This window comes from Pseudonaja textilis, chromosome 3, assembly GCF_049901715.1.
Source record: "Pseudonaja textilis isolate UNSWEBS1 chromosome 3, rPseTex1.2, whole genome shotgun sequence".
NCBI classification, from domain to species: domain Eukaryota; kingdom Metazoa; phylum Chordata; class Lepidosauria; order Squamata; family Elapidae; genus Pseudonaja; species Pseudonaja textilis.
In genome coordinates, this window is record NC_141992.1 from 188634682 (window position 1) to 188662215 (window position 27534).

The 27534-nt window shown below is 42.8% G+C and overlaps 1 long non-coding RNA gene across 7 annotated transcripts in view; it reads left to right on the top strand.

Annotated features, from left to right (window-relative positions):
• LOC113438318 (uncharacterized) overlaps window positions 1-27534 on the top strand; it is a 171179-nt gene that overhangs the window by 111362 nt on the left and 32283 nt on the right. For 3 of the 7 annotated variants that reach the window (XR_015743306.1, XR_015743301.1, XR_015743300.1), the window contains one exon: window positions 6574-6677. The exons of 2 other annotated variants lie outside the window; for them this stretch is intronic. This is a non-coding gene — a long non-coding RNA (uncharacterized LOC113438318). Of the gene's footprint in view, window positions 1-6480; window positions 6678-27534 lie in introns of all 7 variants that reach the window. 2 more of the 7 variants (XR_015743303.1, XR_015743304.1) reach the window with 1 other exon arrangement.

Genomic DNA, 27534 nt, shown 5'->3' on the forward strand with positions numbered 1-27534 from the left:
TTTCCCTCTTGATCCTTCTTTTATACTCAAAACAAGATTGTTTCACCATCAAACATGATCTCTTCCAAACCCAAGGTGTCCCTTTCCATTATCTGGTTCACTTGCCTTGCCCACATATGGCTCTTCTAGGATGTGCAAGTATAAAACAGAGTAGAACATAATTCAGTGATGGATCATCTGCTCCACCGTTGATCTTCAGCAGCGGTGGTATCCTACCGGTTTGGCCCGGTTCTGTCAAGCCGGTAGCGCTGATGAGCAGCGAAGACCGATCCAGTTCTCTCTGCAGTTGGGCCCACCTAGGCTCCCATACTCACCTTTTGAAGTGCTGCTGCTTTCCAGGGCAGAGCAATTTCCACACGGCAGCTGCTGAAGTGACAGGGAGAGTGCAGGCTTGCAGGAGGTGAGTTGGAACACCTCTGCACCTGTGCAAAGTGCGTGTTTGGCGCGCGCGCGCCCACCAAGACGCACCCACAGAATCGGTGGCAAAAATCTTTGAATCCCACCACTGATCTTCACCACCTGAAGTGGAAAGCTCTGGGCAAAGAGAGATGGGGAAAGTCCCCTTCCAAGAACCTGGAGAAGACCTGGTTGCAGAACTCTGAGCAACCCAGGTGAATCAGCCGAGCCATGTATTTCCTACGGGGAGGCCTTCTGATCCAGTTTAAGGAGGAGGGCAGTTTTAAGTTTTTGGATGATGTAATCAAACTTGGCACAGAATCAGATTTATCCTAGCATGGGTTCTCCAAGAGAGGAACTTGTTAAAAGGATGAAACGAGACATTTAACCGGGGTAGATTGACAATTCTGCGGTTTTGGCATCTTTTCAAACGTTAGGAGCCGTGCGTGATAAACTTGAGCAAGGAATAACAGGAGCGGCTCTTTTAGCTCTTTACAGAATGAATGCACCTGATGTGCATCATGCAAATTTTTAGCGAAGGAGGGAGAACGCCTATTGTCTGCACGCACCTGCCTATAATTTGGAGAGATTCCTTCCCTAGAAACAATCATCCCTGCCACATGCACGCTTGTGTAGTAAACAAAAAGAATGGAGTGGAGATTAAAGCCAAGGCGATAAAGGGGATCGGTTGGCTCGCTTGAGAAGATCAGTTCTAGGAGGCTGCGTGAAACTTGCTTTGTTTCAATGAAGGTTCAAAGGACGTTCCTTCTGTGTGGCTGCTTTGCAAAGTATTATTATTACAGCCCCAATTTTTTTTTTATGGAGTCGAGAGAAATCATTGTTGCTTCAAAGGTGTTTTTCTCCCCAAAAGGCAACTGGACTTTCTTGCTCCTTTTTTTTTCTTTGAAAACTTTTGGCTTCTCATCCAAGAAGTTTCTTTCAGTTTTTTTCCCCAGCTGTAAAGGGCTTGTTCTTGATTGTACGGTCATTTCTTTAGCAATCTTAAACCTTTCTGGTTTTCCATAATATCTTTCTTTCTTTCTTTCTTTCTTTCTTTCTTTCTTTCTTTCTTTCTTTCTTTCTTTCTTTCTTTCTTTCTTTCTTTCTTTCTTTCTTTCTTTCTTTCTTTCTTTCTTTCTTTCTTTCTTTCTTTCTTTCTTTCTTTCTTTCTTTCTTTCTTTCTCCTTCTCTCCTCCTTCTCCTCCTCCTCCTGCTCCTCTGAACAATGGTGGCAAGAAAAGTTATAAACTGGGACAAAACTCACTTAACAATGGTCTCACTTAGCAATATAAATTGTGATCATAAGATGAGGAGTATTTGCACCCCTAAAATACCATCTTGGACTAAGCTGCTAGGAAGTTCTCTTTGTTTTAAATTTCCCAACAGCCAATCCTCCTTTGATTTAAAAATAATAATAAAAAATATTTGCTATCTGGCATTTGAAGGGAATATATCTCTCTCTGTCTGTATGTTCCTCTCTTGTTAGGGTGTCCCTTTTCCCAGTTCCAGCCTGTTTTGCTTGCATGGAAATTGCATTTCCAGACAGACAGACTCATTTGCCTTGGATGCTTGCCCTCAGTTGCCTTACCAGAGAAGGGAAGGAGCAGGCGTGGTGGAGACAAGCGAAGCAATTAAGAAGGGGAGCTCTTCCCCTCCCCTGCCCTTCTTGGAAAGCCGGGAGAGATACACCCTGGTTCTCACGCTGTCACTGCCCTGGAGGGTTGAGACGCCGAGGAGGCATATAAATAAATAAGTAAGGCAGCCGCCTTGTTCCCAGGCGCTCCAGTTCTCCTGGAGAAGGCGGCAGGGTTTTCCCTCTTGACCCTTCTTGTTGGCTTGACTTGGCCATGAATGCGTCATGGGTGTAAGGCGGTGATGAGTAGGTGCTTTCCCACCTGTTGGGTTGAGACGGCTTTGTGGAGTTGCTTGATGAGTCTTGGCAAAGAACACCTGTGCGTTGGGGATTATGACTACCTGGGCAGGTGTGTGAGCCATACTTTCTCTTTTTTCCCTTCCTTGGTTTAGTCTTGGTTGCAGATGGGAGGAGTGATGGATCCTCTACCCATGGGGAAAAAAAACCTTTTTTTGGTTTTGCACTGATGGATGATCACCCTCAAACTTTACGACAATGTTCATCCCACAGGTGCTTTTTCAAAAGGCAACTAGACTTTCTTTGTTTTTTCTTGAAGACATTTCACTTCTCAACCCAAGAAGCTTCTTCAGTTCAACAAAACGTCTTCAAGGAAAAACAAAGAAAAAGCCTACGGGCTTTTAAAAAAGCACATTTGGGACATATGTGACCTGGATGACTGAGAATCTCTAGAAGATGATGATGATGTTATCCATTCAGTGGTGTCCGATTCTTGGCAATTGTATGGGCCAGGTCTCTCCACATCTTCTGACCTTGCAGTTGGTTCTTTGAATTGTTCCATGCTCTGGCTGGTGTCAGCTTTGATGGTGGTCTCAGTCAGTGAGGAGGTTGTGGGGAGGAACATGGGCTAGTCCTGGAGTCTGGGGAAGGCTCTGAGGAGTGCTCTGTGTCAGAGGCAGAGATGGTACCAGGGCCATCTGACAGTTATCAGCTGCCTTCGGAGTCGGAGATCAGTTGGGAAGAAGAACAGCTGGAGCCTGTTCCCAGTGTGCACATGCACAGAGCTGCCAGGAGAAAGGAATGGTTAAAGAACAAGGATCGATTCGGGAGTAAAGGCATAGGTGGACGGTGAATGGCCCCTCCCATAGGGAATAAAGAGGAGTGAAAGGGGAGTGTTGTTTGCAGGAGACAGTTGGTTCATTTAATTAGATTTGTTCATGACTCCTTGCCAAGTATTTCCTTGTACAGCATTGCGCTTGGAAGCTATTGGCCTGGGAACTCTCCAAGCCTGATAAAGTCTGTGGTTGTAAATCACTCTTGAAACGACTCTTTGCTGGGACTTTGCTGGATATGAGTGGTAGGAATTCACATTAGCCTAATGAAAAAGGGTTTTGTCAGGACAAGGAGTCTCCTTTGTGATTTTGTGAAGCCTAGGTCAGATCAGGTGTTCACCCACTGTGTTCTGTGGTGTCCTGGTTTCCTTTTCACCTCTATAACTCCTTCCAAACATGATCGCTTTCTCCAGTAAATTCCCCCACATGTCATAGCACAAAGTAAAGGGAGACACAATTTTGTGCTTCTTGCTTTCCAAGGACATGTCTGGTCTTATGCTATCCAGCACTTGCCTGTTGGTTCCCTTTGCTGTCCAAGGAATACGCCAGGGCCTTCTCCAGCACCGCAGCTCAAACGAGTCAATTTTCTTCCCGTCTTGCTTTTTTAAGGTCTTAACTTTCACAACCATGGACAGCTATGAGGAACACAATAGAAAGGACTAACGTGCATTTGGTTGCCGATGTCCTTGCTTTTCCATGTTCAGCTCACGTTCACCATTGCTGTGCGACTCAGTGCAATCCCACTGGTTTTATTTCTGGCCTGCATTCACCATTTTGAGCAGCTGCCATCCTAGGAAGAGTTACGTCTTGGTCCTTTCAGAGGAATAATGGGTTTTGGATCCTGATATTTTGCAAATAAAGCAGAAGCTTCACTCCAGGGAATTTTTTTTCTTTCCAAAAGTAGCAGTCGGGGAACAATGCAGCAGTTGAATTATGAAAGTTGGTGGTTTGTCCATTCCTGGAGGTGTTATGGATGCTTCAATTGGCTTTCCTACACACATTGCACAGGGTTGGTGTTGGAGTAGCCTTACTTGATAAAGCAGGCCAGGAAGTCAACTTCACAGGAGGACTAAATACTGCTTTTATTGAAGCAGGCTATATACAGTTTTATACTAGCTCGATATTGGCTTCGCTACAAAACTATGTGGTTGGGCTTAGTTTTGGGGGAGGAAAATAAAGAGGGGAAAATTCTGCCTCTGCCTACCAGCATCCATTAGTATTCATCTGGCTAGCGTCCTGTCAGTGTGTGAGAGAGTATGAGGGCTGTTTGGAAGGTGAAACAGTATTTGCTGTGTGAGCAAGAAGGAAACAGCAAGGAGCCTGGCCATAGCTTAGCTCAACTGTTCTGTACTAAAACTGTTTGGTGATGTGAAAATAAAACTGAAACTGAAACTCCTCTCCTCTGCTTGTGTTTTGCATTTGGAACAGATTTCTTTTCAGGTGGGGACGGAGAGTAAAACTTCTTAGCATCAGAGCGTGTTAATAATAATATAGGAAATATTAATGCTCTGATGGTCATTTTAAAAAATCCTTTCTTAGTGAGCACCTAGAAGCCAAGAGGAACATACCTGCCAAATTTCAAGTTTGTAGGCTTTACGGTTCTGGAGACTTTGTGATGATACATGAGTGGTATTTCACTTTTATATATACAGTATATAGATTCTTTTTAATGTTGTTGTAACTTTGAATGGTCACTAAATGAATGTTTGTAAGTTGAGGACTACCTGACTTCTACTCATCCCTGCTAGGAAATCTGAGCAACGGTAGCAGCAGAATTAGGCAAAAGTACATGAGTTGGGACAGCTTGGAATGTGTTCTGTTTATGGACTTTTAGCACAAAGATGCTAACATTGGCAAAATGTTCCTTTCTTTCCTCCAGGGCACAGGTAATCAGAAATCCCTATTAAAGGGAAGTTATGATAAGTAAGTTAGATATGGTTAGTAAAATTAAGAATATAGTTAAAGGTATAACATCAGTTTTTAAGGTATATTGAATAGATTAATGTATTTGAAATAATAAATGAATTAGAACGTAATCAAAGGAAAAATATTCGGAATCTGCCTTAAAATATACATGTGTTAACTAAAATATGATTATACTATGATAAATTATTATTATGAATTAAAGGGAAGTTAATTGAATCATGTATAAGACAAAAGGGGTGGTACACTCAATTTAGTAGTTAAAGGGGGAGATCTTTGAATTTTTGAATTTTAGAACTAGGATGAATTTTTTGAAGAAAGAACTAAGAGCATCTGATGAATTTGCAAATGTGACAGATAAAAAGAGTAGTACAATGAGTATAGAATAAAGTTAAGATAGGAATAGAAAATATATGTAAGCGTGAGAAATATGCTGTTCACTAAAAGAGATTATTTTTTTTGAAACATAAAAATAAAAAAACTTTTTTAAAAAATGAAATCCCCATTTAAAAAAAATGTTTCTGCTGCAGGAGCAGAACAGGGATCCCTGGGTGGGACGCGCGTCCTGTGTCCCTCATTTAAATCCCTCTCCCACAAGAAATTAACCCAGATTTAAACTTTTATAAATTTGGGTTAAAAGATATGAGAATGAGGTCTGAAGTTGCTGGACTTCCTGAATAGTTTTTAAGTGTTTATACGGTTAGAATGGCATTATCTGATGAAAGGATATGGGAGGACAGGTAAGGGAGGCAGTAAAATAAGAAGGGAAAGGAGGAAAGAGAGAGGAGAAAGGGAGGGAGGAAGGACGATGAGAAGAGAATGGAGGAAAAAAGAGGGAAGAGAGAGGAAGCAAGGAAAATGAGATGGGAAGTGAGGAAGGACGAAAAGGAGGGAAGGGAAGAAGGAAGGGGAGAGAAAGGAAATGAGATAGGGCAGGAGGGAGGGAGGGAGGAAAGAAAATGAGAAGGGAAGGGAGGAAAGGAGAGAGGAGAAAAGAAAGGGAGGGAGGAAGGAAGATGAGAAGAAAGTGGAAGAAGGAAGGGGGAGGAGAGAGGAAGGAAGGGAAATGAAAAGGGAAGTGAGGAAGGAAGAAAAATTACAAGGGAGGGGAAGAAGGGGAGAGGAAGGAAATGAGATAGGGAGGGAGGAAGAAAAAGAAAATGAGAAGAAAACGGAAGAAGGGAGGAGAGAGGAAGGAAGGGAAATGAGGAAGGAAGAAAAGGTAGAGAAATGACAGGCAGAGGGGAGAGAAATGGGAAATGAGATAGGGAGGGAGGAAGGAAAGAAATAGAAGAGGGGAGAAAGGAAGAGGGTAGAGAAAGTGAGAGAAGGAAGGAAGGAAAAAGGAAAAGAAAAGAAACCCATCAGAATGTTATGGGAACTAGAATTGGATTGGGCTTGATAATTATTTCCATGATGGCTTTTGAAAATGCCTCTTCCATCTTGTTACCATTTCAGATGAAAGGATTAAATACAGGGCACAGCTAACAATTACGTCTAATTACGTGTACATCAACAATGTGTTTGCTTAAGCTTAAAACTGAATTGCAGGGCAACACTTTGGTCACCCATGTTGGTTTCCTGCATTCCGGTGTCTGGAAGAAGTGGTTTCGAATGTTCCTGGAATTTAGCAGCAGATCCGGGCTCTGCGTTTGGTGAGTTAGCCTAAATATGGCATTGCGGCGTGAATGGTGAGACTGCTATGTGTGTGTGTGTGTGTGTGTGTGTGTGTTTTAAAGAAAAAACTATTAGACAACCGGTGCTCTATTGACAGTGGTGGGATTCAGCCATTTTGCACCACTTCGGGAGAACCGGTTGTTAACTTGCGGAGCAGTTTGGTGAACTGATTGTTGGAAGAAATCCTTAGGGCAGAGAACCAGTTGTTAAATTATTTGAACCCTACCACTGCCCGTTGAGTCATTGTTTTAAAGGTATTTCCTCTACCAGATTCCTCAATGTTTTCAACACTGGTAGAATATCTAATTTACTGCCTAGGTTGATAAAACTGGGATGCATTCAGATGTATCTGCTTTGAAAGCAGCCCATGTCGAACTGTAACAGCACAATCACGTACCAGCACAGGAAATATTTTATAATGTTTTCTTCTCTTGTCATAAACTCTTTCTGGATTGCGCTTAGGTCATAAAATGTTCTATAAAATTTAAAACGGCAATTCCAAAGGGGCCCGGATTTTGGGTGCATTTTGTAAGCTAGTCTGTTTGACATACTTTGGTACACCATTTCGCCCAGTTAAAGGTTACAGACAGAAGAGTTTTAGCAGTTAATAGATATTTCTCTGGGTGAAAGAGAATTCTGTTTTTCTTCTTTATTCCCACGATAGCTGTTACAAGTATCTGAATGGTTGTTATTGGAAGATGGGGTAGAGTTGATCAGAAATGTTCCATAAAACAGAAAAAGGAACAGTGGGTTTTAATTATAAGGGAAGAGTGTTTGCCTTAACCATAGGAGCATACAATTTAACCAACTGTCCCAGGAAATAGTGGATTTTCTTTTGCTGGAGTTGTTAAAGCAGGCTGACAGACATCTGGGCTGTTATAGTAATGGGTTTCGGTGCAGGGATGGGGGTCAGGTTGGATGATCTTTAAGGTTATGTTCAGCTTTTGCATCTGATTCCCAACTAAGCGTTTGGTACATGAAGAAACTTCTTATCTTTCTTGAAAGCAATGAGGAATTTTTATTTGCTCAGAATGCTGAGAATGTTCTGTTGAAAGAACTCAACCCTTTCACAGAAGGACAATTCTGCAAATACATCAAGGCAGGGAGGGAAAAAAAATGTAGTTAACTTTCAGTTTAACACATATCACTTCAATGGAAATCAGATACAGTGGCTACATTTTTTCCCCTTGAGGCTTCTCTCTCATTTAATGTCTGTTACATCAAGGCTTTGTTCATTCAATGTAGATTTAAACTGCAAATATTGCTATTTAGATCAATTATGCAAAATAAGCCGATTAGTTCAAATGATATCAATTCAGACGTAATGGACATTGGGATGAAAAAAACACCCATTTCTCACAAACAGCCCATTAAATGTAGATTTTACTGTACTTTTAAACCACTTAATTCACTTTTAAATGGGTTCATAATTTTCCCAAGTAGTCACCTTTTAGAATAGTAGAATTATCAGAAGAGCGGTTGAAGCTCTCTGGGGAAAACCAGAGGTCCATAATTTACCTGCACAGTTGTTAGGAATGTGCTAATATACACATCAGTTGTCTCAATTACAGCTGCCTGGGTAGATGACAGTTGTAGGGCATCACATCTGCAAGACAGTTAAGAAATAAATCAACATTCTTGGATTGGGTTAAAGAAATTGCATCAAGGAAGACCCTATAGAAGGTAGGTAGGTGGGTTGGTTAGTTGGTTGATTGGTTGGATGGATGGACGGACAGACAGACAGACACAAGTGGATCACTATTCCACAAACTTGGAAAAAACTAAAATGATGGACTTCAACTCCCAGAATTCCCCAGCCAACTGAAGGCTGCATATCTTAAAAGTGTTGACAAGGTTGAGAAACACAGGATTAGATGGGTAGGGTAGATAGGATTAATAAATTATATACAATAGATTAGATGTGATAGGTTGGTTAGATACACAGGTGCAATACACATGGTTGGTGTGGTTTGGCTTCCAGGTAATCCTCGTCTTACGTCCATTCATTCGGCAATCATTCAAAATTATGACATTGCTGGCGGAAAAAAAAAACCACAATTTATGACCGGTCCTTGGAAGTTTTGGCTATTGCAGCATTGGCTCTCAGATGCCTAGCTTGCATTTATAACATCACAGCAAGCTGTGGACGCATCTGATCTTCCTTGCACAAGCAAAGTCAGTGGGGAAGTAGGCAGGGAAGGTCGCAAGTTGACGTGGTGAGTCATTCCTCCTCCTTTTTCTTCCACTCATAGGACCCTCCCTCACCCCCCCCGCCTGCACATGGCCTGTGTTAGCCCTCCCACCACCTCTTCCAGCCTCCCCTCCCCACCAGTAGAACCCACCCCATTCTGGGATTCCTGCCAATTCCTGCTTAGTGACCCAATGGAGTCCCCACAACCAGACTGCAGGAATTACCATTGTAAACAATGCAATTTCATTTTATGACCTTTATCTGGGCCTGGGCCTGATCTCCCTCTCCTCATAACCGAAAGACTATCTTATCTATAGGTAGTTCGGTGCAGTGGTTAAGATGCTAGAGTAGACACTGGGAGATGGTAAGTTCTCGTCCTGCCATGGGTATGAAAGCTGTCCAGGTTATTTGGGCCAGTCCCTCTTTCTCTTTCTGCCCAGGCCACCTCAAAGGGTTGTTGTGGTTGATCTAGGTAGTAACATTATGCTCCGCTTGGAGTTCTCCCAGTAAAGACAGGATATGTTTAATTTTTGATTTGGCTTGCTTATTTGTATCTCTCCCTTTATAATTTTTACTAATAACTCAAGGTGGCAAACATATCCAACACATCTTCCTCTCATTTCCCCCCAAACAACCTTATGAGTTGAGTTGGACTAGGAGAAAGAGGGACTGGCCCAAAGTCACCCAGGCAGTTTTCATGTTTAAGGCTGAACTAGAACTCACTGCCTCCTGGTGATTGGCTCATAGTCACCCAGTTGGATTTCATGCCTAAGGTGGGACTAGAACTCACTGCCTCCTGGTGATTGGCTCATAGTCACCCAGTTGGTTTTCATGCCTAAGGTGGGACTAGAACTCACTGTCTCCTGGTGATTGGCTCATAGTCATCCAGTTGACTTTCATGCCTAGGGTGGGACTAGAACTCACTGTCACCTGGTGATTGGCTCATAGTCATCCAGTTGACTTTCATGCCTAGGGTGGGACTAGAACTCACTGCCTCCTGGTGATTGGCTCATAGTCATCCAGTTGACTTATATGCCTAGGGTGGGACTAGAACTCACTGTCACCTGGTGATTGGCTCATAGTCACCCAGTTGGATTTCATGCCTAAGGTGGGACTAGAACTCACTGCCTCCTGGTGATTGGCTCATAGTCACCCAGTTGGATTTCATGCCTAAGGTGGGACTAGAACTCACTGTCTCCTGGTGATTGGCTCATAGTCATCCAGTTGACTTTCATGCCTAGGGTGGGACTAGAACTCACTGTCACCTGGTGATTGGCTCATAGTCACCCAGTTGGATTTCATGCCTAAGGTGGGACTAGAACTCACTGTCTCCTGGTGATTGGCTCATAGTCATCCAGTTGACTTTCATGCCTAGGGTGGGACTAGAACTCACTGTCACCTGGTGATTGGCCCAAAGTCACCCAGCCAGCTTTTATGCCTAAACTGGGACTAAACTCACAGTCTACCGATGATTGGCCCAAAGCCACCCAGCTGGCTTTCATGTCTAAGGCGGGAATAGAACTCACCGGCTCTCACTTTCTAGTCTGGTGCCTTAACTACTAGACCAAGCTAATAATCATATCAATAAACCTGGAGACTAGCAGGAACCCCTGTAACAATGCTGGGAAGCCAGTCCCTTGCCTAAAGATTTAACCCCAAGTCCAGCCCTTCAGCTGCCTGGAAAGCAGCATAGCTCAATTGTCTCCATTACCAGGTGAGCTCGTTTAATTCAGGGAGATTTTACTCCCAGATCAACCTTCAGCGGTTGCTGCTGTCAAAGCCATAATCTGTGGACAGATCCTGAGAGCCAAGATCGGTGTGCGGATGGTGAGTGATTGCTGGCGAGGAAGCCTTTCCCTTCCCACCCCCTCACCCCCCCCCATCACGATTCTCTTTTCACATTTGCATCCCGAACGGCTCGCTATTCGGTCTCTTCGGCCTTTTCAAGCCCTGTCGGACTTCACTTCGGCAAAAGTACAGCCGATCGGCCAGTGGTTCCAACCAGCACCACGCGTTGTAAAGCTCTTTGCACATTCGGGGCTTTGTTTGTATTATTCTTGGCGAGGCTGCGTCGCTATCGGTTGCTGTGCTTTTTTTATATCCTCTGCGTCCTTCAGTATTGGCCTCTTTTGTTTGTTAACATTTCAGCTTATCGCCACTTTGTACTGTCCCTTATCAAACAGTTAAAAAAAAATAAAAATGCCATTCCTCTGTTTTTGACCCGGTATTAACACCGATTGACTTCTCTCGTCTTGCTAAAATGTCCCCTGTTCCTGCCTCTTCATGGGGCTCCCAAACTCCCTTTTTTGCAAGATTTGCAATGCAGACGTTTTAAAGAAGACCACCCGTTTCTGCAGGCATAATTTTTCTCGCTTCCACAAATAAGTAAAGAAACACATCACGCTTCCAAGAGGATTGACACACACGTCTGTTTTACCGAAGAGTTCTCAATTCTTCAAATTCCTTCTCTCTCCACCCCCCCCAACCTCGGGGATATCACTGCCTTTCAGGAGACAGATGTTATTACCAAATATTCTTGTAACAACTAGCATAAACCTACATGTAGAATTCTAAATGCCTGCTGGCTTCTTTCTCCCAAAAGCAAGGAAATGTGATTTAAAATAAATAAATAAAGTGATTGCAAATATCCTCAACATAACGACCGTTTGGAGCCTGCCCACTAAGGCCGTATGTTGTGACCATTGTAAATCTGGTCGGTCTTGTGACCGATCCAATGTTATGACCTTTTTTGTGGCGGTCATTAAATAAATGCTGCAGTTGTTAACCAAACCCATTATTTGCAGCAGTGCCATTTTCCAGAAAACGGGAAGTAATGTGTCAGCAGCCCCGTGACTGCAGGATACAACAAATTGCTGTAAATGTGGCTGGGTTGTTGAGTGCAGTTGTATAAATTGTGTGGGGGGTGGGGGTGAGAGGACTGCCTGGACTGGGTTTCAACTCCCTTTATCCGAGTAGTTTGGAATTTGAACAATCGCTAGTGACCAAGTTATAAGTCGAGGACTATGGCCACAATTGAGCTCAAATTTTTTGTTGCTAAGTGAAACATTTGTTCAGTGAGTTTTGCCCCATTTTATGACCTTTTGTGCCACAGTGGTTAAGTGAATCACCAAGTTATCATTAAGTTATTAACGTGCTTGTTAAATGAATCTGAAATTTGCTTGTCAGGTCACAAAAAGTGATTACCTGACCCCAGGACACTGCAGCCGTCATAAATACAAATCAATTGCCAAGCACCTGAACTTTGTGATCATCTGACTATGAGGATACTGCAATAACAGTAGCACTTAGACTTATATACCGCTTCACAGTGCTTTACAGCCCTCTCTAAGTGGTTTACAGAGTCAGCCTGTTGCCCTCAATAATCTGGGCCCTCATTTTACCAAGGTGAGAAGGATGGAAGGCTGAGTCAACCTTGAGCCAGTCAGAATTGAACTCCTGGCAGTGAGCAGTGAGTTAGCCTTGCAGTGCGGCATTCTAACCGCTGCACCACTATGGCTCTGCCACTGTCGTAAGTGTGAGCAGGGGTCACTTTTTTCAGCGCCATTGTAACTTTGAACAGTCACTAAATGAACTGCTGTTAGTCGAGGATTACTTGTACCTGTATCTTGTGGAAGCTACTAGTACAGAGGCGGGGGGGGGGGCATCTCATGAGGATTGAACATTTTGTACAATGAAGAGGAAGGTAAAGGGGACAATTGAAAGCACCTGAATTTTCTCCATCATGCACGAGTGATATTATAGATGGAACCTGACTGAGAAAGTTCCCATGCTCAAACCACGGCTTCAAAAATCCTCAGGGTTGGGCAGAGATCTCATGTCATACCTCTGGGGACAATGCTACATCAAAAGATTGTCCGTGGCACTCAGCCTTTAAGCAATGGGATGTACCCCTCTTGACAAAGACAAGAGCGTATAATTTTTAGGTGACTGGACATGGAGGTATTTGTTAGGCTAAGCTTTTCTTTGCCTTTTTCACATGGGGAAAAAAAGCTTGCCTGGTTTATGCCGAGATTAAATCAGACCAAGGTTGCCAGCTGGAGTGTTTGGGTGTTACATTACCAGCGCACCTGGATAGCATCAGAGCAGTGATGCTACCTCCATCCTTATTTGAAGATTTCTAGATAAGCACTATGGAAGGGATGGCAAACCTTTTTGTTGTGGTGTGCCGAAATGCGCCCGCCCTGCGCATGCACGGGCAACACCCCCTTACCTGCACTGTGCATGTGCACGCCTCCCAGCTGATTTTTGGCCCGTTTGAGGCCGTTTTCGCCCTCCAAGAGGCTCAAGGGAAGCCTCTGCAGCCTTGGGAGGCCAAAAAATGGGCCCATTTTGGCACTTCTGGTATTTCCAGAAGGCCCGTTTTTCAGCCTCGCAAGGCTGCAGAGGCTTCCCTTGAGCCTCTTGGAGGGCGAAAACGGCCTCAAATGGGCCGAAAAATCAGCCGGGAAACGTGTGCATGCCCAGTGTAGGTAAGTTTGGCTGGGGCTTACGTGCCCACACCAATGGCTCTGCGTGCCACCTGTGCATGCCATAGGTGGGCCATCGCGGCACTATGGTGTAATGGTGAAGGTTCTAGATCTCAAACCTGGAGGTTGTGAGTTCCAGTCTTCCCTTAGGTATGAAACTTTGGGCTAGAGTCAGTCCAGGTTGACCCGCTGTGTGGTTGTGTTGGGGAAAGTAAGCGGTGAGAGCATCACAGACGTCACTGTGAGTTGTACAGAATAAAGGAAGGCTATTGAGGTGGGATGTAGTTGCAGGAGAGAGGGCAAAGAGACGACATAACTTTAAACGTCTGGTGTGTAGGAAGAGGGCAAGGGCAGCCCTTCCCTAGCAATTCACAGAAGCGTATCGACAGTTATTGTAGAGAATTGCTTTAGTCTGGCAAGATTCTGTCTGTACAACAATAAATAGACTGCTCAGATGGAACTGCACGTGTCTGTCGTTCTCCCTTCTTTGTATCTGACAGTTATCAAATAACTTGCTAAGACCCCACGATATGTAGTACCTCTTTCCCCTGGGATCTTGTCCCTTTCTTTCAAAGCCTTTGCCGGATTTCATTTATTTATCTACGAAATTGATACGTCTGCCTATCTCCTGGAAAGTGACTCAGGGCAGCCTTGCACTCCATCCAATAAAACGATAAATAAAAAAGAGTCATTCCTTAAAGCCACTATAAATAGTGATGGGGGAAAAAACAAACATTTAAAAACTATGAAAGCCGTTCCGAACGAGCGAAGAACCGTAACAGAGGGAGGTGTGTAATAATGGGGCCAACTTCCAAGTCTACATTTACATTCTCATTTAAGAATCCTGTTCAGCTAGAGTTGGCTTTGCTGAAGCGCATCCTTGAATTGCCTCACCTGAGCAATTAAGCCTTGGAATATTTAAAAGCAAGTGACGTCTCTCGACCTTCTGCTACCCGCCTGGCATCTTCACCCGAAATGACTTTTATCAGCATAGGCAGTTGCGGACTGGGATAGTTTTATGGGAAGAGTTTACTTATTAAAAGCATAATGAGTCTCGCTCTGGGCTGGCTCAAGCACGAAAACAAGGCCATAATTTGGAAGTTTAGGTTGGCCTTTTGCAACCATTCTTTGGCTCTTTGTACCTCCATTAGAGGGACACGGGCGCTGAGTGGCTAAGACGCTGAGCTTGTCCATCAGAAAGATTGGCAGTTCGAAACCCTAGCACTGTGTTATAGAGTGAGCTCCTGTTACTTGTCCCAGCTTCTGCCAACCTAGCAGTTTGAAAGCATGTAAAAAATGCAAGTAGTAAAATAGGGATCACTTTGGTGGGAAGGTAACAGTGTTCTCTGCGCCTTCGGCGTTTAGCAATGCAGGCCACATGACCTCAGAGACGTCTTCGGACAGTTCTGGCTCTTCGGCTTTGCAACGGAGGTGAGCACCGCTCCCTAGAGCTGGAAATGACATGTTTGTATGTATGAGGGGAACCTTTACCTTTTCCCCTGTTAGGGCTGATGAGTTAGCAAAGCCTTGCCTTGCCAATGCTGTGGAATCAGAACTAAGAAAGAGGCAAGGACTTGAGACTTGTGGCTTCGCACTGCAACTGAGCCCAAAATTTCTGCTGTTAAGCGAGTTTTGCCCCATTTTTACAACCTTTCTTGGTACAGTTGTTAAGTGAATCTGCAGTTGATAAGTTAGTAACCTGGTTGTTAAGTGAATCTGGCTTCCCCGTTGACTTTCGTTTGTCAAAAGGTTGCAAAAGGGGATTGCATGACCTTGAGACACAGCAACGGTCATAAGTATGTGAGCCGTTTCCAAGCATCTAAATTTTGATCAGATGATTGTTGGGGATACTACAAACAATGAAAAATGGTCATAAGCCACTGTTTTTAGTGTGGTGGTGACTTCAAATGGCCACTAAATGAACTGTTGTAAGTCAAGCAAGACAGTTGTTAAGTGAACTATGCCCCATTTTATGACTTTTCTGGCCACAGTCGTGAAGTGAATCGCAGCTGTTTAAATTCATAACATGGTCGCTAAGTGATTCTGGCTTCCTCATTGACTTTGCTGGTCAGAACTTTGCAAAAGCGGAACCCATGACTCCAGGACACTGCAACCATCATAAATACAAGTCATTTGCCAAGCCTCTGAATTTTGATCACATGACTTTGGGGAATGCCGCAATGGTCATGTGTGAAAAACAATCATAAGTCACTTTTTTCCATGATGTTGTAACTTTGAATGGTCACTAAACGAGCTGTTATAAATTGAGGATTACCTGCACATACTGAACAGATGTACCAATTGGGATTGATGATCCAGAATGATCCCTGTTACATGTTTTCCTTCTTCCATGGAGTTTGCCGGGTGTCTCAAACTAACATCCCTCCTAAAGTTCTTGCAAAAAAATTGGAAAAGATTAGCCTTGTCTGGGGATGTTATTTATTTTATTTATTGAATTTGTTTGCCACCAGTCATAAGTGATTCTGGATGGCTTGCAAGAAGGACCGTTAGCACATTATTAATAAGATTAAGGATCTACAGGGGAATGAACCATTCCGTGCAGAGGTAATATTCAGCCGTTTCGGACCGGTTCTGCCAAACTGGTAGTGGAAATTTTGAGTAGTTTGGAGAACCGGCAAATGCCACGTCTGCCATTTCCTGTCCTATATTCCCTTGTATTTTAGCTCAGCTAATTAGCGTGGCAGAGCGGATTGCCGCGCCTCAGCTGAGCTAAAAAAACAGCTCACCTCACCAGCGCTGACATAGAGGGCGGTTTTTGAGCGCTACAAGAACCGGTAGGAACAAAGTTGGAATCCCACCACTGATTCCATGCATGGAAAAATTGGTTTGCAATGGTGTCTCCAAACTACAACATGCCTACAGGGGGGAAATAAGCAGTGAGACAAAAAATTTTCTCCACATAAAAACTGAAACGTTCCAGGCATAAATTGGGAGGTAGCGGAGGAGGAACATTTAAGAGCCAATCCAGGTAGTCCTCAACTTATGACCAGAAACTCTCAAATAATCCGTTTTGGCCCTTCCACTTACAGCAAGCAAGAAGAGAAGGAAAAGAAAAATAAAACGTTGCACAGAAGGTGCTCATTCCTGATACACAAGATTTTCAGGTGCCCCAATAATGGAAACCAAGTATTGTGAAAAGTATTCCCTCCTGCAACAATTTGCTTGCTAAAATTTATTTTATAATTTGAAGCAAAACTTGTGCATTTTGATGACCAGGTCTGTTAGTCAGTATAAATCCCCCTTTTTTCAAAACGTGCTGAAAAACCAAAAGCAAAACACTTTTGTTTTAAAGAAACTAAACAATATCCTGGGGACACTGATATAAATATTTCCAGGTTGAGGGGTTTATTTCTTTTTTCTTCTTTATCATTAGAGAATGAATCTTGGGTTCTTTCTTTCTTTCTTTCTTTCTTTCTTTCTTTCTTTCTTTCTTTCTTTCTTTCTTTCTTTCTTTCTTTCTTTCTTTCTTTCTTTTTTTGATTGATTGATGTTCCTCTGATTTCTGTCAGCCCAGACAGAGTTTGATAGGCATTAAGTTTAATGGCTGAAAAATGGTAACCTTTTGGCCCATTTTATCCTGATGATATTGTTGTAAATTTCCATTAGTTTGTGGCATGCTTCTTAGGTAAATGAAGATCCTAAATGTGGGGTCAGTGGGGAAATGTTTACAAAAGGAATGTTTTGGTGTTTAGGAGCTGTTATTGGCACATTAATTTGCATGCAGGGAATGCAATATTAGGAAATGTGTTTGACGTAAGTATAACTGCATTTCTCCACAGTTTGGAACTGCAGCTTATAAATAAACTTGAGGGTTTAGGGATTGTAGAGAAGGCAATCCAGAAGACATGGATCTTATAATTACCTCAGGTTGCTTTCATTTATTTTAAATAAGGGCTGGACAACTTCATTGTGGCCAGGACCCCTGTCTTGGTTCAAAAAAACAACAACTAGATATCATTGAGATATCAAAGTTGGTGCTTGGAGAAGAGGACTTGAGTGGCTTCAAAAGATGCAAACTATCATGTACCTCTTTACCTATTCAGGCCCTTCGGTGTAGTCAAGTAAAATTTTGGATGAAAAGTTAAGCCCTGTCAGGAAGGGTGGACGGTTAACAATTGTGGTTGTAGAAGCTGTCATATTTCTATGTCTCTCTCCTCTCTTTAGTCCTTGATTTATGATAGATCACTTAGTGATGGGCCAAAGCTACAACAGATTCCCCCAAATCTACTTAGGACTAAATTGTCTATGACAATTTGCCTCAGCCAAGTTGCCATGGGATAACTCACTGCGTGGCAAGAGTTAGACTAATATCGAAGAAATGGTAGAAAAGAATCATAAAAGAAAGGATACAAAAGGAGGGCAGAATGAAATGTGAATGACAAAAATTAAAATACTTTTTTATTTATTTTAAATAATTGAATTGGAATTGTTCAATTGCCCCGTAGCGAGTTGCCCTACGACAAGTTGGAGTTGGACACGGCGAGTGGGCCGCGATGATTTGTTCTATTCCGGTTCTGAAGTCTGCCCCCCGCCCACACGATCACAATTTGGGCATTTGGCTCACATTGATGGCCATTTCCCATGGCCCATGTGACCACGATTCACAACATTTTTGCAAGAAACTGATGTTCTAGTTCCAGCAAAAAAAACACCCTATGGCAAACCATCCTGGCGTTCACTTAACAACTGCTACCATATTTGGTCTGGTCACATGATAATCGGCTTTACGAAAATCACAGCTTTACAATCAAAATTGTCATAAATCGAAGACGACCTCATACTGCATGCTTTTGATATACCATTGAATTTGGAATATTATTTTAAGAAGTCCCCTTGGGCTACTGAAAAAGACAAGGGGGAGGTCCTAATAAACAGTGGAGAAATCTGTTTCGATCATGCAGTGATTTAAGAAACCGCCTGGAATTATCTGACCTGTTTCTCCAAAGTTGTGTGACTATTTCTATGACACTCAAGTCACTTTCCCAACGTTCACACCACTAAACATTACTCCGTACTAAAGATCTTCAGCAGAAGAATTGCTTCATTTAGATCTCAGAGACTCCATTTTGCTTCTAGACCTTCTGCCAAATGAATTTGGTCACCCGCTATGTAGAATAAGAATGGAATGGAATGGAATGGAATAGAATAGAATAGAATAGAATAGAATAGAATAGAATAGAATAGAATAGAATAGAATAGAATAGAATAGAATATGGGAATGGAATGGAATAGAATAGAATAGAATAGAATAGAATAGAATAGAATAGAATAGAATAGAATAGAATAGAATAGAATAGAATAGAATATGGGAATAGAATGGAATGGAATAGAATACAATATGGGAATGGAATGGAATGGAATGGAATAGAATAGAATAGAATAGAATAGAATAGAATAGAATAGAATAGAATAGAATAGAATAGAATAGAATAGAATAGAATAGAATTCTTTATTGGCCAAGTGTGATTGGACAAACAAAGGAATTTGTCTTGGTGCAAATGCCCTCAGTGTACATAAAAGAAAAATTACATTCATCAAGAGCCAAGAATCATCAGGTACAACACTTCATAATAGTCATAGGGTACAATAAGCAATCAAATCATATTAGGAAACAGTCAATATAAATCATAAAGATACAAGCGACAAAGTTACAGTCATACAATCACAAGTGGGAGGGAATGGGTGATCAGGAGTGATGATAAGTTTAGTAGTAATAGTAGTGCAGACTTTGTAAATAGTTGGACAGTGTTGAGGGAATTATTAGTTTAGCAGAGTGATGGCGTTCGGGAAAAAACTGTCCTTGTGTCTGGTCATTCTGGTGGGCATTGTTTTGAGGGTAGGAGTTGCAATAGTTTATGTCCAGGATGTGAGGGGTCTGTAAATATTTAGCAGTAAACTATTGTGAGGCTCTCCTGAAGACATTCGTGTCCTTCAGGATTTGCCTGCTCAGATGTGCTTTGCAAACCAAGGAAAATGGAAGTAGGATCTTAGCTGAAAAACGGAGGTATGGAAGCAATTGAGACACACCAATTCCTTCAGGCTAATCAGGGTGTGCAAATCCTACACTGGTTTTGACTCTTTGATCCCACAGTAAGTAAAACCATGGAGTGCAGCAAACCTTAATTCACACACACCAGATTCCTTTCTTATGACTGCTTGTCGTGCAGTTACAGGTGCACTGATTCACAGGAAAATTATAAGCATTGTCATGCTCTTCGAGGATTTTTCTGCCAGTTGGCGCCCTGCAGCTCTGGAATGCTAATTAAAACCACAGCCGTACCTTTTATCATTGGCAAGAAACACCACCGCCGTCTTGGAGAATTCGGCATTCCGGAACTTCCAAGATTGATTGCTGGGAAAAGTTTTCGGCAGAGGCTGGCCCGCCTCTTTGGCGCTTGGTTTTAATATAGGTAATCTGGCCTCCAGCTTGTTGTGTTTTGGCAAAGGTAGTTTTTAGGGAAACCTATGATAGTGGATGACAGTTTGGGGCAGGGTTGGTCCTCAGGTTTTTGGCAGTTAATAATCAGCAGTTTTACTATTAGAAAAGCAGACATTGGCTTAGGTCTCATCAATCTTGAAATTACAAGAATGGGAGGATTTAGGATAGTAGCAGCAGCTGCATTTTTTTTTTTTTTCATGATCTAATTTCCACCCTTAGAAATACAGATATTGGGGGAAACAATAGAATAGAATGAAAATAGAGTAGAGCTAGACTAGAGTTAGTTTACTTTATTGTCATTGCACCTCATACAGTGAAGTCAAGCACCATTTTCAGTGCACATCATGACCATGAAAATAAACACAAACACACATCCTTCACCCTCCACACATTGAAGCGAAAACCCCCGACACCAAACCAACACTGCACTATACAGTAGAATTCAAATGAGCTACTGCTCTGGGATAGAAGCTGTTTTTCAGCCGATTTGTCCTTGTTTTTCTTAGCCTGTACTGTCTGCCAGATGGTAATAGTTCAAAAAAAGGGTTCCCAGGATGAGATGGGTCTTTGAGAATGTTTTGAACTTTCTTAAGGCAGCGGGAGCTATAAAGCTATTCCAAAGAGAGGAGAGGGCAACCAATGATCTTCTGGGCAAAGAGGTTAACCCTCTGGAGTGCTTTCCTATCTGCTCCTGTGCAATTGGTAAACCATACAGAGGTACTTTAAGTCAAGATACTCTATAGTGCAGTGGTAGAAGGTCACCAGCAAGTAGAGTAGAGTAGAGTAGAGTAGAGTAGAGTAGAGTAGAGTAGAGTACAATACAATACAATACAATACAATACAATACAATACAATACAATACAATACAATACAATACAATACAATACAATACAATACAATACAATACAGTGTTCATTTAGTGGCCGTTTAGTGAAGTTACAGTGGCACTGAAAAAATGAGGGAGGGAGAGAGAGAGAGAGAGAGACTGGATAAAATATTGCAGAATGCTGAGGGTTACAGCTTTTAGTGGGATTTGCTTTTTCTCCTTGCTTGTTAGCATCCTTCTTTCAAAATATTGGCTTCCCTATTGTTTTCACCAGAGCTGTTCCTTCAGCATAGGGGAAGATTTCTTCACCCTACATGGAGGGGAGGGGAAATCCCTCTGCGCTCTGGAAAAATGCACTTCAAATCCTCTGCCAGCTTCCCCAATGATTTTCTGGGGAAGCCAGCAGAGTAGATTGCCAATGACATTCAATGATAGCAAGGCTCTTGACAGTCACTTGTAATACAAACAGGTTGCCAAATGCCTAAAACATAGTGATTGTGACAAGCGGAGGGTGGCATGACATTTTACGACACCCAGAGGTGCCTTACGTAGGGGGCCCTAATGGTCATTAAATGACCAGTCGTAATTCAAGGACTACGTACCATTCCTGGAGGAAACTTATTGTGTGCTACAACAAAGAACACTTTTACTGAGGTAACAATCGGTACCTCAGCATCACCTTTTGAGCCGACTAATGATATTTCTGAGGGGTCCTTGGTGCTTTCTGAGCTTGGTTGTTTTTCTTGCAGATGTTTCATTACTCAAACTAAGTAACCTCATCAGTTTCAACCGTGAACTTCAAATATTCTCCTTTATTAATGATATTTCTAGCCATGCTGTGACCATTCGGGGGGGAACTCGTAAGAGAGATGCCCAGATCCAAAGCTCATCCTAGGCTGGGCTTGAGAAGTATATGGTGACAAAATACTGTTCTGTTGACCAGCTAGATTAGAAGATTTAATATTTAATATTTGAAATTTTCTCTGTTCAGGGCAGAGGCTAGATCGACCAGGCATCATCCCGATGCCTTTATTAAATTAGCACATAGGGAGCACATTTTCCTTGGAGGCCTCACTTCTAAAAGACTGTTCTTCAGATTTTGTCATTTCTACCTGTTCTTGCTGAGAGTCTGTAGAGATTCTCAGGTCATGGTTGTCCCAAAGATGTTTTTTTTTTCAGGAGGCAACTGGGCTTCCTTTTTTTCTTTTGAAGGCGTTTCGCTTCCCATCTAAGAAGCTTCTTCAGCTCTGACAGGATAGTGGGGGAATGGAAGGATATATATTCCTTCAGACAGCGGGTCATGTGCCTCCTTTCGAAAGGTCCTTGAAGCACTTTGAGGTTTATCTGTGTCCTCAGGGTCACCTAAGTCAGGGGTCTCCAGCCTTGGCAACTTTAAGACTTGTGGATTTCAACTCTGGGAGTTGAAGTCCACAAGTCTTAAAATTCCCAAGGTTGGAAACCCCTGACCTAAGTAGTGCTAATGGTTCCTGTAGTGTGTAATTTTTTCCCCTCTGGAAATCTATTCCTACTCCCACTATCCTGTCAGAGCTGAAGAAGCTTCTTGGGTGAGAAGCTAAACATCTTCAAAGAAAAAACAAAACAAAACAAAACAAGAAAGTCCAGTGGTCTCCTGAAAAAAAGCACCTTTGGCCTTGTTCTGCTGCGGTTTCCTATCCTCAGATCAACTTTCCAATCGTTATTTTTGCCCCTTGGTGAGGTGCTTCATTCTGCTTGGAAGCAACCCAGTAAATTCAAAGTCCAGGTTTCTTCGCTTTACCTTAACAGACCTCTGATCCTTCCCGCCTCCCACATCCTTACAAAAACACAAACACACACACACAAATATGTACGTTGTATTTGGTATATATTTCACGTGGCGCAAAACTGTTGCCTCCTGAGTCCTAGCTGATCGGCTGGGTCTTCTTTTGTTGCCCTGAACAGGAGAACAGAGCTGAAAAGCAGGTTAGTGAGTTGGGGAGAGAATAAGATTTTGCAGTAACCTTCCTCTGCCACTCCAACCAGGCGTGCGACAGTAATGGGATTTTCAGTATCCCCACCCCCTGCCATTCGCTCTTCCAAGCTCACGCGGCTTCTTCCACCAAGCCACGCCAACAGAACCTGGTAGTGGGTGGGAATAATTTTTGTAACCTTCTCCGGAAGGGGGGAGGGGGCCCCCCCCCCCCCCCCCCCCGCCCTCCCCCCCCTGCCACACCCCAACCCCCCCCATAGCCCGGTAGTGTTTTGAATCCCACCACTGATCTGTTGTAACTTCAACTGGTCACTGAGTGGTCGGTCATAAGTCAAGGGCTATCTGTTGTTGTTGTTTTTACCTTAAATTACCCAATGCATTAATCTGTAACCTAGTTTCATATATTCTACTGAACAATTTCTCTTTTTCTAAGTTGGACTAATTTTTTTTTTTTAACTCAAAGGTTTCTATTAGCCCTGAATGATAAATGGTCATAAGGCTAATGCAATGAAGTATTTTGAAGTACATTTGTTAAATGTGAATCAAGTAGCTAATTTGAAACAGAGTGTAATGGACAGAAATGTTCATGCATTGCAAAAACCAGTGCGTCATTGGAGAAGTAGCATATAAACAAACCAAAAAAAAAATGTCTAGTAGCATCTTTTCCAATTAACCAGTTTTATCAAAAGGCAGAAGTTTCTCCAAGCTGCAGTCTCTACACTGGAAGTACAGGAAGTCCTCAACTTAACAACCAGAACTGAGCCCAAAATTTATGCTGCTTAAGTGAGAAAACCTGTTAAGGGAGTTTGTCGCATTTTACGACTTTTCTTGCCAGCATTGTTAAGTGGATCACTGCAATTGTTTAAGTTAGTAGTGTGGTTGTTAAGTGAATCTGGCTTCCCCATTAACTTTGCATGCTTGTCAGAAGGTTGCAAAAGGGGATCACAGGACCCCCCCGGGACACTGCAACCGTCCTAAGTGTGAATCAGTGGACAAGCACCTGAATGTAAATCACGTGACCCATGGGATGCTGCAATGGTCATAAGTGTGAAAAAGTTACTTTATTTTTCAATGACGTCCTAACTTTGAACGGTCACTAAATGAACTGTTGTAAGTCGGGGGCCACCTGTATGGAAGCAAGAGAGAAAGGAAGTTTCTTTCTTTTCTTACCGTAAACGTACTCTCCCTTTTTCATAGGTACGTGACTTCGCCCACCAAAATCGTCATGTTTTAGCTGGCAAGCTTTTTTCTCTCCTTCAAATGAAAGCCTCGTTTAAACATCATTTAATCTTTAATCTGGGTGCATTGGGTGCATTTGAAGTGATAGAAAGAACAATGATGACAATACTGCCCATACTCGGGCATGGATGCCAAGGATCAAAGATCTACCTGCTTCGCCTTCTACACACATACGGACTTGGCTGTGTTTTTGTAAACAGTCCTTGGATGAAAAAAGCTATCATTCTCGGGATAAAGTGCAAATTCCTCGACACACGGTTACACACCGCACACAAACCCTTCCCAGTTGTCTGTCTTGCTTTTGTTTTTCTCTGCATCTCGGCAGGAATAACAAGAATCCAAGTGGCCTGGTAGCCCCTTTTCCAACTAACCACAATTTTATACTGTGTAGGCTTTTGTGATTTCACTTCATTTGGATGCATAGAGCCTAGACCAGAATTTCTCAGCCGTGGCAACTTTATGAATAGAATAGAATAGAATAGAATAGGAATTAGAATTGAATTGAATTGAATTGAATTCTTTATTGGCCAAGTGTGATTGGACACACAAGGAATTTGTATTTGGTGCATATGCTCTCAGTGTACATAAAAGAAAAGATACATTCGTCAAGAGTCGAGAATCATAAGGTACGATAATGATAGTCACAGGGTACAATAAGCAATCAAATCACACTAGGGAACAGTCCATATAAATCGTAAGGATACAAGCGACAAAGTTACAGTCCTACAGTCACAAGGGAGGGGATGGGTGATAAGGAGTGATGAGAAGATTAATAGTAATAGTAGCGCAGACTTTGTAATAGTTATACAGTGTTGAGGGAATTATTTGTTTAGCAGAGTGGTGGCTTTGGGGAAAAACCTGTCCTTGTGTCTAGTCGTTCAGGTGTGCAGTGCTCCATAGAGTCGTTTTGAGGGAAGGATTGAAGCAGTTTATGTCCGGAATGTGAGGGGTCTGTAAATATTTTCACAGCCCTCTTTTTGACTTGTGCAATATACAGGTTCTCAATGGAAGTCAGGTTGGTAGTAATTGTTTTTTCTGCAGTCCTAATTATCCTCTGAAGTCTGTGTCTGTCCTGTTCGGTTGCAGAACCCAATTATTATTGGTAGAGATTCTGCTTTGTGTATCCTTTATGAAATAGAACACATAATATACCCACTTTATTGCTGAAAAATGCTGTCTAGAATTACCAGTCCCAATTCCTGTAAAATTCTTCTCATTTCCTCAATCAATCATTCAGAATAGAGTTGGAAGGGACCTTGGAGGTCTTCTAGTCAAACCCCGTTTCTCAAGCAGGAGACCCTATACCCCTGATGGTGAACCTAGGGCATGTATGCCACAGGTGGCATACAGAGCCATTTGTGCCAGCACGCGAGCTGCAGGCAAATTTACCTCACTGGGCATGCGCGTGCCTCACAGCTTATTTTCGGCCGGTTTGAGGCCTTTTTCAGACTCCCAAAGGCTTGAGGAAGGCTTCTGCAGGCTTTGCAGGCCGAAAACTAGGCCCATTTCCTCACTTCCTGTTTTTCCGAAAACAGACACTATAGGCAGGGTCTGGTGTAGGCAGGGTCTCCTGCTTGGGGGTGGTGGTCAGACTAGATGACCTACAAGTTCCTTTCCAACTCTTTTAATCTGTTAAAGATCTCTAGATTTAAAATTCCCAGAATTCCTCAACCAGCATGCGGGGAATTGAAGGTCCATACAACTTCAAGTTGTCAAGGTTGAGAAACCCTGGTTTAGAGTTGATATATATTGAAATAGGGCCTTTACATTTAAATGTATCTTGCAACACCAGGAGCCCAGGTGGCGCAGTGGTTAGAATGCAATATTGCAGGCAAACTCTGCTCACAACCATAAACTAACTGGCTCTACTTGTCCAGATGGTTCTCAATTTACAACTGGCTCTACTTGTACAGGTAGTTCTCATTGTCACCAGAATTTCCATTGCTAAGCAAGATTGTTAAGTGAATTGCACGGGGTTTTTTTGCCACGGTTGTTACGCAAATCATTGTAGTTCATTGAATCAGATTTTTAAGTCAGATCCAGCTTCCCTCACTCCCTTTGCTTGTCAGGAACTGGCTGGAAACAGAACACATAAACTCAGTTATCAAAATAAAGATATAACATGGATTTCCTTACAGTGAAGGTGTAGATGATTGTTACTGACTTGGTTTATACTGGGCCCTGTTGATTTTCTGATTGGGTCTTATTTTTCACCTTTTCTCTAAAATGGGTGTCCAATTTTGGCAACTTGAAGACTTGTGGACTTCATCTCCCAGAATTCCCAAACTAGTAAGATTTGTGGACTTCATCTCCCAGAATCCCCCAGCCAGTAAGGCTTGTGCACTTCAACTCTCAGAATTCATAACTGCCTGGGGAATTCTGGGAGTTGTCCACAAGGTCTTAAAGGAGCCAGGTTTGGACATCCCTGCTCTAAAACAACACCCTTTAAAGATGAAGAATGCTAATTTCTCATCAGCAAGGGTGATGATTTCTTAAAATAAATTGATCTTATTTAGAAGCTGTGATTTGTGTTTGTCAGCTTCGCTCTTCTCTGTTCCCCCCAAACAAACATTCTAAGAAGATCAAACTCGTGAGGCTATCTTTTGGAAAGTATTCCTAGGATACATTTGGCTTTTTGTTTTAAACTGAAAAATGAGAAGAGCTTTGAATGGATGGTTGTATCAGCCTTTTCAAAATGATCCTACATATGGATGGAATCGACCAGCAACCATATAACACTTTTGGAGAAAAACAAGAAGCCGGAGGAAGGATTAGATTCTGAAGCCAAGGAAAATGGAAATAAACCAGAGAGTGATTGACATAAAAAGGAAAAGCAACATGGAGCACCTGTGAATTGTGATGCAAATGTTTTGGAGGAGAGCAGAAAATAGGAACACAAAGTAACTAATTCGGGCTCTTCTTTGTTGATCACCCATCCTTGTTTATCACTTCATTAGCTTTACCCCAGGGAGATTCAGATGCATTGCTACATCTGTTTCTCTTAAGGAGCTAAAAAGCAGCAAGGACTTCTCAGAATAACTTTGGAAGGGAGATTAGCACGATAATGTGACTGGACCAGTTTTCTGCTGTGACAGGAATTCACACAGATCACTAAACCCGTGATAAGGAAAGAAAGCTGCTTTTGTAAAATCTGCTGTGCCCAAACCTATGCGATTGCTAAAGGCAGGGGTGTCAAACTCACATTGGCACAGCGGCATCACGTGACTTATCGGGACTTTCCCCCCATTTTGCTGAACCGGGCGTGGGCATGGCCAGCACATGACGCCCTGGGCTAAGGCAAGTGGGTTTGCCCAAAATGCAACGGTGATGGCTGGGCTCTCTCCATATATGAAGAGGTGGAATTCAAAAATCCCAACAACCCCCTTCTCTGCCCGGTTGCTGAGTGAGTGTGGCCAAGGTGGGCGTGGCCTACCAGAACTTCCGGCAGGGGGGCGCTTTTCACCTTCCCCTTGGGCCTCTGGGAGGGCGAAAACAGCCTCCCCCTGGGCTCCAGAGGCCCTCCAGAAGCCAGAAACAAGCCCGTTTCCAAACTTCCAGAAAGAGATGCAAACTAGATCTGAGAGCCTCGGTGCACATCCTGCATTTTCCTGCATCCAGAACAGGCTGCGTGGAGACTCCTGGGAGGGGCGGGGTAGGGTGGGC